General features: G+C 40.2%; 1 protein-coding gene across 16 annotated transcripts in view; it reads left to right on the top strand.

Annotated features, from left to right (window-relative positions):
- Positions 1-12594, top strand: part of TENM2 (teneurin transmembrane protein 2) — a 619293-nt gene that overhangs the window by 261498 nt on the left and 345201 nt on the right. The gene's annotated exons all lie outside the window — the stretch shown is intronic.

Below are 12594 nucleotides of genomic sequence, written 5' to 3'. Positions count from 1 at the left end.
CATGATCACAGGCAGATATTGTTCAAACATCTCTAGTATCAATTTAGAAGTTACTTTTCAAGACATTATTTTATTTTAACTATTCTAGCATTCCAAAACCTTTCCTGGAAATGATCGTCACAGACACTAATTTGATGTCCTCAGTATCTGCTTAAGAAAAAAGCTATTTTGTCATTGGTATTTTATTTGGGATACATTTGAAATGAGATCAGTTTAGTAAATTATTCAGAAATGTAAAGGATTACTCAATAAAGTTTTGCATTCTTAGTTTCAGCGCATTAAAGATAAACTATTAAAAAGAGGGCCCAGTTAAGGCAGCATGAAGCTGATGCATGAAATGTGACATCTCTTTAACATTGAGAGAAAACACTTCCCTCCATTGAAGTGCTTTACAGCAAATGCAAAATATTGACACAGCCCTATTATACCAAACAATAGACTGCTTTCAGAAAGATCATTTTATAGAAGGGGTAGTATCATGTGATCTTATTAATATTTATGAAATATGATAACAGAAAAAAGGGAACTGGGATAGCGCTGCTATCTTTATAGACCCTATCCATTTCAGCTTCAAAATGTTTTTCATTTCACACATCAGACACTAATTAGCAAATATCTAATTAGTGTTAGAAGAGTAATCGCTCATGGGAGTTGTTGAGGCTTTGAGCTTTCATGCATGCAAAAATAGTGCCACTTTAGGTACATTTGTTGAGGTACAGTAACTTTAACTTTTATTTTTCTCTGAACTGCGTGAATTAAAATAAAAAGCAAAATTAAGCTCCAATAATTGGGGGTGGGAAAATGAATGCATTCATAAAGAATGAGGCAAGATCCAGAAAAATTAAAATTTAGGTATTTTGAAACTTCTGCAGATGCTGGTAAATTTACTAGACCAAATAGAATATAATATTAATTTGATTTGATTCTACTTTCCAGGTGAAAGTCTATCTGTAGTGTTCCTCTTTACCAAACAGATAACTGTATATACCCCAAATGAATGGAACACACAACAAGGATGGAATAACCAAAATGCAATCAGAATTCTACCATTTATGAGTTTTGTGGTTCAAATGTGTCAGGGTGATAAGTTTTTTGTTATGAATATTAATTATTAAGTTATGTGGGTATTATTTTGCATTTTCTTTTATGAGAGACATAAATTCTATGTGAGCAAAATCTACCTTAGTTATTTTGTTGCAGAGCAGATAAATACATCTAAGCTAGAAACAGAGTGTTCAGTACAGAGCATTGTGCTTCTGACAGCATCAAATTACAAATGTGAAGGAGGAAATAAAACCAACTATTTTTCACATCTGGTTTTAGCAACACTTCTAAGTTCACTCAAAAATAATACAAGCAGGAGCCTGATTTTGAAAGTAGACAGACTGCAGGAAATGTATGAAAATTATATTAATGATAAAATATTTAGATACTGTTTAAATATGCAACAAAAATATTGGAAAATGCTGGAGGAGTAAAGAATTAGTCTGTTTTGATTCTGCCGAATTTGATAGCACAACCCTTTTTGCTCAACTTCCTGAAAATTAAATGTCTGTCTATGGAATGTGGGTGCATTCTAATTCATATTCATGAAACATTTTTCAATAACTGTTTACTATCAGTTTAATTTTAAAGATAATGTGGGTTCAAACTGTAGCTTTTAGATGGAGAAAAAGCAATTCATCTGTGATCTCCACTAAATTGATTTCCATTTCAGTGGAAATGGCTCGTCCTGAAGTTTCAACTGTCCTCAGCAGAATGTTTCCTCCTAATGATGCAATATTTGCACAGTATCAGATTATCATACTCTCCAGAATCTGGTTCCTAAATATTAGAGAAATGGAATAGTCTATTTTGTTGAAGGAGCCAAATGGAAAACAAATGTAAATAAACAGATAAAGGCTGAATGTACTTAATTTTTCTCCTGTTCAGGCAGCCAGATCTGCATGGAGTTAACACCTATATCCCAAATTTATTAATAAAGCCACCAGCTGGTCAACAATACAAGACCAACTGTTTGATCAAGTGTCAGCTTTTAAAAATCTTACCCATCATATTTCTGAGCAAAGTATTTATTCCCCAGACTCCATCCCAGTTGACTCTTATTTACAGGGTTTTTTACCTTTGGTTGGTTTCTGTCTTAGCTTCTTTTAAAGCCACTGTGAATTCCTAAGCTTGGATACTGAGCACAGCTGAATTTTTTAAAATTGTGAATGAAAATGAAGTGTGACAAACGGTGCTTAGATTACTGCGTGAGGACTTAATAGAAATGTTGGGGGAGAAAATAAAAGTTTTGAAAGGACTTCTGGCAAATGATGGTATTCTTGTGCATTGAATCTGTGAAAATGGAAAAATGAGTGTGTTTTATAGAACTTCCATGCATGGCTCAACAGCAGTATTGGAAATGGACTGATTTACACTGGTATGGTCTGCTGTTGGAGATTTCCTTGGAAATTAAGGGGGCATATCCAGCAGATTTTTTTCATCCTCAGAATGCTGCTCAAATAGTTTGCCTAATGGCAGTTTTCCATACATTGTGACTTTTCTAATTCCAGCCACTGTTTACAGTGATGATGCTCAGCTCTGACAGTGGCTTGGAATTGTGGAATGTTTCCCTGGGAAAGGTTACTGCCACCAGCCTCAGTTACAGATGAGAACATTAAAGAAGAGGCAGGCAAATTACTTGAAGCAAATATGAGAATACAGCCTTCTTTTCCAAACCCCAGTCTGCTTTTCTGTTCACTTGTCTTCACTACTGTACTATCTGTACCAGAAATGAGAGTCTTACTAAAATATTAACGCATATACTGCTGGGTTTAGTTTAAAAAAAATCTTACTTTAGAGGTTTTTCCTTGTTTGAAGGTTGTAGTTGGTCAAGAATTGCTATAAAACAGAATACATAATGCTTTTAGAATTTTGACTTTTTTAAAATGCATATTTAGTTTAAATTTATTAGATGCTGGAAAAATTCAATACAGGAAGGTTTTCTTCTGTAGAATAGTAATTTTCTTGTTAGGTTGCGGGGTTTATTTTTATGTTTCTTTAAACAGAGGATGAGTCTATTATTTATTTTGAATTCCTCATGTTTGTCAGGGCAGGGCAGGGTTTGTCAGGACAAGAATTTTGTCATGTAACTTTTTGAGATTGTCTGTGTTAAAATTCCACTGAGACATGAAAGAAGAACCAGCTGATAACAGGAATGCTGCAGGACTCTGACTTTCTTCTTTCCTCAAAGAACTAATCATCTCTCTGTCAATTTGAGTGTCTTAATTTATGACTCAACACCTGTAGGCTTTATTCCTGTTCCCCTTCCAAGGAACTGACATGTCAAGGAAAATGCAAGAGCAGCCCCCCCATGGGTAACAGGGATACTGAGGCACTGTCATTACCCTCTCTCCAGAGGATCTCAGTGGATCCATTCCTTTGTGCCATCTTTTAGTTTGTGTCAGTCCAGAGCAAGGGAGTGTAATTTCACTTGAACCGCAGCGGTTTTTTTTGGTTTTTTTTTTTTTTTTAGTCAATGTGAGGTGTGCTCCGTTTATCCAGACTTATCAGACTGCATGGACTTTATGTAGCAGAATAAGAAGCAAAATGAAAATAGTGAAAATTCTGGAATTGTTACACTGGGCAAAACAAAAATAATGATAAAGAATACCTTCATTAGTAATGTTTTTCTGTATTTGTAAGGTTTCTCTTAAGTCAAGCAGATGGAATCAGGCTTGTAAACATCAATTTATGGAATATTTTGCAGGTGTTTAACATCTGTCTCGAGCAGTTGATAGTATTTCCACACAGCCTAATTAGCAAGGTCAAAAATCAAAGATATATTTATAAAGCAACAGTGACCAGATTATAAATATGAATCATAAGCAGATTCTTGATATCCCATGATTATTTACTGCTTGTGGAAAAACTTTATCTCGTTTTATGTAATGTTTATCTTATTGTAAAGATACACTAAAAAATAATGTTTTGTGCTGGATGTAGTGACATAGTTAAGACAGTTAAAGCAAAACCATTCCTTTGGGGTCTTTATTTATTGCATTTCTTATATTTAGATTATTTTAACCTTGTGGGTTTAACCTTTCCCTGTTACAAAAAACTACCCTGTGGAGGTATTTCCATAAATTTCAAAACCTTCATTTAAGTCACTTCAGGGTATGGCTTCACCAGAGAAAGAAACTTCATCATTCCTTAATTCAACTTTTTGGGTTTGATTCTTGAGAAAGTTGGTATTGAATAATCTGAATGTCCTTACACTTTTTGTACTCTGTGTATGCTAAAGAAAAAATGCTTCAAAGAAAAATATTTTGTCTTCCAGAATTCATGGAGGTGTCATAAAGGTTATTCAGCTTGTGGAAATTATGTGTTGCGATGTTATGTCTTAATGAAAAAAAAATAAAAAATGGGACATATTCCAAATTAAGAAAAAACTGGATCCAAAATGCTTCTTTGAAAAAGAGTTAAAACTGAGTTGGGGTCATGAAATAACAGGTGTCTGCTTATTGAAGGTGATAAACTCGCTAAGGAAACTGGAGCAGATGAATGTTGTCACTGGGGAAGCATGTTTGCCCTTTTCAAAAGCACAGATTTTAAGTCTGGAACCAATCTCAGAAATGCCTTGGCTTGCCATGATATGTAGATCACAACTAGAGCAGGTAAATGCAATTTGTATAAGCATATAAATCAGGGAGTGTGATTTTAAGTACCCTTAAATGAATTAGATTTGTCTCATAATATTCCTATTAAGCAGGTAAATATCACTGATCCTCATTATTTAGAGATCAGGTGGCATTAGCAAACACACATTATATTTCAGCAGCAGTTTCCAGCTCGTCAGTTTGAATGTAAGGAACGTTTTGAAATCAGTTGTGAGGAGTTCTCAATCTCCCATGTAATTAAATATCTTTATTTTCTATTTCCTTTTCTGTAAAGTGAGAGCAGTCATGCTATGTGCAAATTCCATACAGAAATTTACAGAATAGTTTTTGCTGCTTCTGAGATCCCAAATGCATATAGCCGACTTCATGGGACTGTTTTGAGGAGAAATTCTCCCTGTGCAAAATTTCTTCTATATATAACCCACTGAAAGCACCAAAATTGGCTTTGATGGTGACTGAATCCCAAAGCTTTCGAAGATTGTGGGTGACTGTGCTAGCAGCACCAGCTTTAGTTAATCTATAGTTATTTCTGGTTTTTCTACAATCAATGCACAACCACAATTTAAGTATATATATAAAGTATGGCAGTATGCTCAGGCATGCTAACATTTGTATTTAAGACATGCAGAACTTAAAAATTCTTGGTTCATACTTTCCATAGGATAATTAGATTTCAGAAATTTATTTGGGTTTCAGGAGACCACCTGATGTATTTTTCTCATGTAAATAAATGCTTTTAACATACAGCCTCAAATAATGCCCCCTTATTCCAGACTGTAAAGTAATGGCAATATATTGGTTTGCTTATCCCTGGATGTGTTTACTTGCTTAATCAGAAGTTCAGCCAGGTGGTACCATCTTCTTAGAACAATTTTACTTGCCTTTCAATGAGCGTGGCTCTTTTGAAGTTTGTGAAAGGCATATCCATATGGAATTCATAGGATTTCATGTTGTGATGCAGCAAGGAGACTTGCTAGAAATTGCCTGTTTCAGGCTGATGATGCAAAACTAGACATCTGTTAAATTAACATCTATCTAACATTTTTGCCTTTCAGTCAAATGCATTCAAAAAATTGAAATGTTTTTTAGCTGTCAAAACAATCTGTCACAAGATTATTTTTTTTTTTGTATAATGGGTTACTTAAGGAAAGCAGCATATGGTTGAGTAAGCTGCACCTATGCTGCAGCTTCCCCAGCTCTGCACTACCTGTGAACTGCTGGAAGATGTGCAGGCTTACATGACTAATCTTTTAAAAAAGCAGAACGTTACACTTCCTAACCTGTTGAATCATTTTATCATTTATGTTTCAAATAAAAAACAAAACCAATTTTGGTAAAGAAACCTTAGAAAGTGTTGCCCTGCCTTTTTGTCTTAGAGCAGTCCTTAAGATGGTAAGTACATTCTGCAATAAATCACAGTGGGAACAAGCCTGCATTCACCTACAGGTTTGTTTCTTTCCTTAATTTAAGCTATTCATTACTTCTCACGTAGAGGAGGATATAATAATGCATTAGCAATTACAATTATGCATAATTTTAATAAAAACCTGTAATAACAGGTCCTAATAATGGCCAGAACCAAAAAGCCTTTAATGCAATATATAGTGCTGCATTGTACAGGCTTCTCATTCATCAAACTATGGCTTGTGTGTCTTGGTGGCATTCTGGGACTGCTTTTATGTGCCCCTTTCAGTCATGGAGCCATGTGCCCTGCCCTATCCTACTAAAATATAGCACTGAGATTTTTCCAGATTAAATTCACAATGAATTCCTGGCCTCATTCAAGTCACTACCTCCATTGAGGTCTGCTACCTCCAAGTCAGGGAAACCTAAACTGAAGCTTGCATCAGTATTTTCTGGTAGATAGGCACATTAGAAGTCCAACATTTAAATTATTTCTTTCAGAATTTATTTGTATACATTTCTTCTGCTCGGTTTTGATTTGTGTATGCTTGAAAAATGGGGATTTGTTTTGCTTTTTCCAGTCCCATGGCACATAAAGCATGTGTGAATAAGAGAGATATTGCTCTGGGAATAGTCAGCAGCTTTGCAGAGGGGTAAGATTGGAAGTTCTGAGGATGTGATGTACTTCACCCCTAGGGAGATAAGAAATGTGTCACCCACACCACTCCAGCCCTTCAGGGAGCATCTTGTGTAGTTCATTCATGGTTTAGTTGGATTTAGGTTCAAGGCAGGAAGAGTATTGTATAAAAATATTGCAATAAGTGACTGTATTTCATTAGTTATTTACATAAAATTGTCCATTCCCCCAGAGGAAATTCTGTGGCCTTTGGTGTCACTGCGGTGTTTTCAGAGGCAGCATTTGAATGTAGAGAACATATGGAGACATGGCTATGGAAATCATTCACTTAAATGTCACTTCTTAGATTTGTCATCTGATTTTAATATGCTGAATGCCATGAATATGTTTGATTGTAGTTCACTTTACAGTGAGCTATATTTCTTACTACTGATTGTGGCAGAAATACATACATGTTAGTTATAATTATGGGGGATTTTTAAAAGCTAATTATTTTATTTTTTGTTTGGCAAACATGCTATGTCTACTACAGGTGCAGAAACTGTTCTGGGGTTTTGGGGGGAGTTTAGAAACAAGTTTACTCTAATAAAGACTTGATAACAGTGAGATAAATGGTTCTAGTATTAGAGAAAAATGCAAATTTTAAAGATTGCATTATAAGCTACATTGTGTAAGTACATTGTGAAGCCCTGTGGACTTCAGAGGAACTTGTAGCATTTTAGGATTTTGTCACATGGGAATAAAAAACCAACCCACTGAGCATTTCCAAGCAGCAGCACCCTCTGTTCTCCCACACCAGCTCTGAGTTTCCTCCTTTCCCCTCCCTCCTCTTGCCCCAGCTCTGTAGCAGGACACAGGCAGGATGTCCTGGCCAGATCTGATGGAGCAGGCAATTCTTGGCATGTGTCAGAGCCTTTCTGGCTGTAGGGGCCTGTTCTCTACTCATTTGAGGGAGTTTGTGAAACTTTTAGGCATTTCAGAGCATTGAGATTCACACAAGTTTGTTGTACCCAGCTGACTGAGTATGTCAAGGAAGGACTGACAGAGAAGCATATTTGCTCAGAGACACAGGAAAAAATGTACCAATGTTAGTTATGTTTGATTTCTAAAGCCAGTGGTCTAGAACTTTGTTTTTCCTCTCTATTATTGCTATTCTGTCTATTCTTTACGAGTCATGAGATACTTTGAATATATAATAACTTCAAAGAGTTGATATTTTTAGTCCGAATGTGACAATCTGAAACATGAGCCTTGGCTTTTCTGGGCAGAGGTAGATTGGCAATAATCTTTAGTAAAGGTGACAATAATCATTACAGCCTCAGGGCTGTACTGCAAGTCCACTACAGGAGCAGGAAGTGCAGGTATTAACAGGCTGGGTTTTTCCTATACTGCTCAATAGAATGAAACCTGCTTTTGTTTGATATGCTAATAGCAGCTCCTTTTGTTTGTTAGGGAAATCCTTAGTCTGCTGCAGCTTCCTTCTGATCTGACACACCCTAAGCTAATCAATGGCAAGTTGATCCTAAATATCCCCCCATGGCAGATCCCCTCAGTGTGAAGGGTCTCTGAGCTCCCCCCTGGGTTTTCTCTCATGCTCCCCTCACAAGCCTCACTCTGTGCCTTGCTCTGCCCATTCCTCTGCAGGGGGTGCACCCTGGCCAAGGACAGAGTGGGGTTTTCTAAAATCTCCTCTGGGAAATGGGTAGTGTGAGGGTTTGCCCAGTCTGAAATTGAGACCATGTCATTCCCACCTGGCAGGCCAGGCAATGGAGGGTTTTTGCTGGCCCTGTTTGTGCTGGCCCAGTAAAAGCCACGCTGGGAGCAGAGCCTGAGAACCTCCAGTGTTACAGAGTGTGGACAATGCACCTCCAGGCTTAGGTACAAAAAATCTGAAGAGTAAGAAAATGGTTTTTAAACGCTTTTGCCTTAAAATGTCTTCTTGGCTTTCCCTTTATCTCTCTCCTCTTTTTTCTTTTTCTTAAATGAATACTGTTCTGAAGAAGCAGATTTTGGGAGCATTGTGAAGGGAACAAAAGGATTCTTTCAAAGACTTGTTGCTCAATCTTGTTTACAGGATTTTTCTTTTCCTGAAGCCTTCTAAAGTCTTCTCAATTATTCTCTTCCCTAATGTATTCATATCTGCTGGAATAAAACTTGCTCTATTTTGAGGAGGACTGCACCAAATGCAGTTGTTCCCAGTGTTTTCTGGGTGAAAGCATTAGCTGAGAAAACTGGCAATGACATTTTTTCCCTCTCTGTGCCCTCCCATCCTCACCACAACTCCTGCTGCTTTCTCTCTCCTTCCTCTGTGCCAGGGCTGCTGCAGCCACTTCCTTGGGCAGCTCTGCTGGGGCTGCTGCTGCTTTCTGCTTGACCCCCAGCTCTGCCCTGCCTGGCAGCCGAGCCAGCCACTCCCAGTGAAGTCTGAATGATTGAGGATGACTCTAAACTTGGGCTTGTGAGCGTCTTTTCCTTCCAGGATTTCCTGTTCTAGCATAATTTCTGTGTGTGATGACTTCTGAGGTGCCCTGCCTTTCCTGCCAGGGGCCAGGTGTGTCACACACACCTCACACCTGGGTGGCAGAGGAACAATTGCACTTGTCCATGTGGCATTAACAATAATTATTATCATAATCATCTTTGGGAATACATTAATGTTGTTTTCTTACATATGCATTAGGTTAACACTTAGCTAAATAATCATAATTAGCAACTTGAAAATTTTGTGCAAGCATTAGTTATTAAACCCTTAAATGAGTCCTGTGAGGTATCATTACCTCCATTATATAAACTGAAAAAATTGACCACATCAAAGATAATTGTCTTTCCCAAGACCCAGCAATGAATCTCAAACTGAGATGTGATTTGATCTTCAAGGCTCTGTTTCAGCCATGGATTTTGCATGCTTTAAAACAGACTCCCAGGAATTCGATGTAACTTGTCTGAACAATGAAACAATATTGTTTTTTCTAGTATTCTTGTATTATTCTAGTCATCATAGAAGAAATAAGTTGTCAGTACTAGCCCCGTGTTTTTTCAGGGATCCCTACTGCAAATAAAAAAAATATTTTTGGGGGATTTAGGATGGCTTCTGTATAACTCTATTAGTAGTTGTAACCTTAGGTGTTGTTTTCTACTTTGAAATAGAATTACTGAAGCAAGATATTACCTGAAAAATGACAAGCTCTGTTAGAATGCTGTTGAAAGTTAACTGAAATGGCACAGAAATGTCATACATAGCTGATTATAATCATGCTTGTGTAGCATGTTATTTTTGTATATTGCTCTGGTCTGTTTATAACCATTAAGAAGAGAATTATGCACAGTAATGTGTCTAGTTCCAAGGAAGTTATTTGGCCTGTACATTATGATTTTTATTTGTTGCTTGGCTGCAGGACAGCATATGGAGTCATTATCCACTTAATAACTGAAATAGATGCAACCTCCCTTCCCCCTGGTGAGCATGGGGATGGGAGGAGGCAGCATCTGTCACCTGTGCAGGCAGCCTGAGAGGGGCTGGGGCACTCAGGGCTCTCATCTCTGCCTTTTCCAAGAAGAGTTCTTTGCTTGTGGGTTTTTCTGTTAGCTTTTGGAGGAGTTTTTTGGTTTTTGTTAGGTTTTTTTAGGTTGTTTTTTTTTTTCAGTTACTATTATTTTTCTACCTGGAATATCAATTTGCTAGGAAGGTGTAGGCACTGGTAGGGGAATGTCTCTTTGTCTCTTTGCACTGGTACAGTGCTCATCCTTCCTGCCCTTTGTGGCCCAGCAATATGCCAGGGACAGTAGGGCATGTTTGGGTTCTGGGAAATTTGTGTGCCAAAGTATGAAAGATGCAGCTGGGGAGATGAGTTTGATGTACTTTGAGGCCACAAAGGAACTGACTGAGTTAAGATTCCAAGCAAGTGATTTGCCTTCAGACTGAAACAGTCTTATCTTGAGTATGGTCTTAGTAGCCAGAGCAAAAGTATTTCCATTTTTGCATATTTTTCTTTGGGATATGTACTGATTCTGCATGCCCCTGTCTCCCTCTGTTGTTCAATATCCTACTCTTTTTTGTGTGCTTTTTAATGGATTTTTTTTTTTGGTGTTACTGAATTGTAATCAAGTCCCTAATGAGGCAAATATATTTTAATAAGGTTGCTTTTTTATTATAACTTAAAATGCTCAGCTCAGACTCATGTGAAAAGTGTTGCTTTTTGGTTCTGTTTTTTGGTTTTTTTTACATTCAGCAGCGGTGTAGCTAAAAATTCACTGGAATCTTGTGTTCAAAATTGTTAGTCTAAAGTGAAAAGTATAGTCCTTAATTGTTCACATTACTATCAGCCATCAGCTATGCTCATTTTGGGTTTTATGCATGAGCTAAGCCCGTAGTTTATACCTGTGTCTCTGAGAAAATAAAAGATCTGTTTCTCCAGGCACCTGCAGCATCAGCCTTGTCACGCTGATGACTGTGGCGAGACAGACTTGCCATTAGTGTTGGCCCTTTGGCATCGCTGTTTGATCGGTGAGGCCAGCCGGGCTGCTCAGGCATTCACTGCACATCCCGGCCGCGAGTGCTTTCCGAAGGATGCTGCTGTGCTCTGGCTGGAGCCGTGTCTGTGCTCAGCCGCTGTCAGCTCTGGTTTGTGTCACATCCCGCTCTGTCCGACCCTCCCTGGGCAGCGCTCGGGCTGCGGCATCCGCGGGGCCGGGGCTGGCCCGAGGGGCTGCCGTGGGTGCCCCGGGGCGTTCGCGGCTCTGCCGTGCCGTGCCCCGGCCCGGGACGGCCTTCCCGCTGCTGCCGAAGAGAAACCGTGAGCCGGGTCCCCGGGAGGGGGTCCTGTCCGTGCCCCGCCGGGCAGGTCCCGTCCCGAGCGCCCCGGGTGCGGTTCGTCCGTGCGGGGGCAGCGCCCGCACATCTCCACCCCGCGCATCTCCAAACCTCACATCTCCAATCCTCACATCTCCAAACCTCACATCTCCACCCCACACATCTCCAAACCTCACATCTCCACCCCGCGCATCTCCACCCCGCACATCTCCACCCCGCACATCTCCACCCCGCACATCTCCGCCCCGCACATCTCCGCCCCGCACATCTCCCGTCCCGCACATTTCCATTCTGCGCATCTCCCTGTCCCGCGCATCCCCTGTCCCGCACATCTCCCCCGTGCAGCGCAGCGCTGCCGCTCCCGTCCCGCAGGTCGGGGTGCGGGGGCTGCGCCGCTCCCCAAGGGCCGCTCGGCGGTGCCGGGACGGGTTCTGTCCGGTGCCGGGGGCTCTGCCCGGTGCCGGGAGCAGATGCAGCGAGGCAGGGCCTCGGGAGCCAGGGCTGCTCGGGCAGCTGCTGGGGCCGAGCTCCAGGGCAAAGAAAAGCAAGTACAGCAACATCGCTCCTTCCCTTTCCCCAAAAAACCAACGAACCAAAACAACCAACAAAAAACTCTCAAGTGGAAAGTGTGCTCCTGGAGGGGGAAGCAAACCAGATGATCTGTAAGGTCTCTTGCAACCCAAACCATTCTGTGACTATATGACAAAAAACCCCCACAGCCAGAGCTGAGCTCGGAATTTCTGTCTTCTCCCATCCCTCGGTGTGGGTGCCAGCAGAGTGTTAAACTCAGTTTTAATAGGCTTTGGGGCAACAAACTGTGTTGCTGAATAGCTCGATCAGTGGCATCCTCCTTATTTGCTGTTTTAGTAAATATTGGATGTGATAATAAAGCTTGTAACTGTGTTGCAGGGTCAGTAGTGGTGCAGCTGTGGTTTGGCAGAGTGGGTCACTGGGGTACCTCTGGGCAGTCATCTGGGGAGGAAGGGCTTTCTCAGAGGGTGGCACAGCAGAGGTGGGGCAGCCCTGGAGGCGGTACTGCAGTACCTGCCCTGCAGGCACCGCGGCTGTGGGGCTGGGCAAGG

Source organism: Catharus ustulatus, chromosome 15 (assembly GCF_009819885.2).
Source record: "Catharus ustulatus isolate bCatUst1 chromosome 15, bCatUst1.pri.v2, whole genome shotgun sequence".
Taxonomy (NCBI): Eukaryota; Metazoa; Chordata; class Aves; order Passeriformes; family Turdidae; genus Catharus; species Catharus ustulatus.
This window is presented reverse-complemented; position numbering and strand designations above follow the sequence as displayed.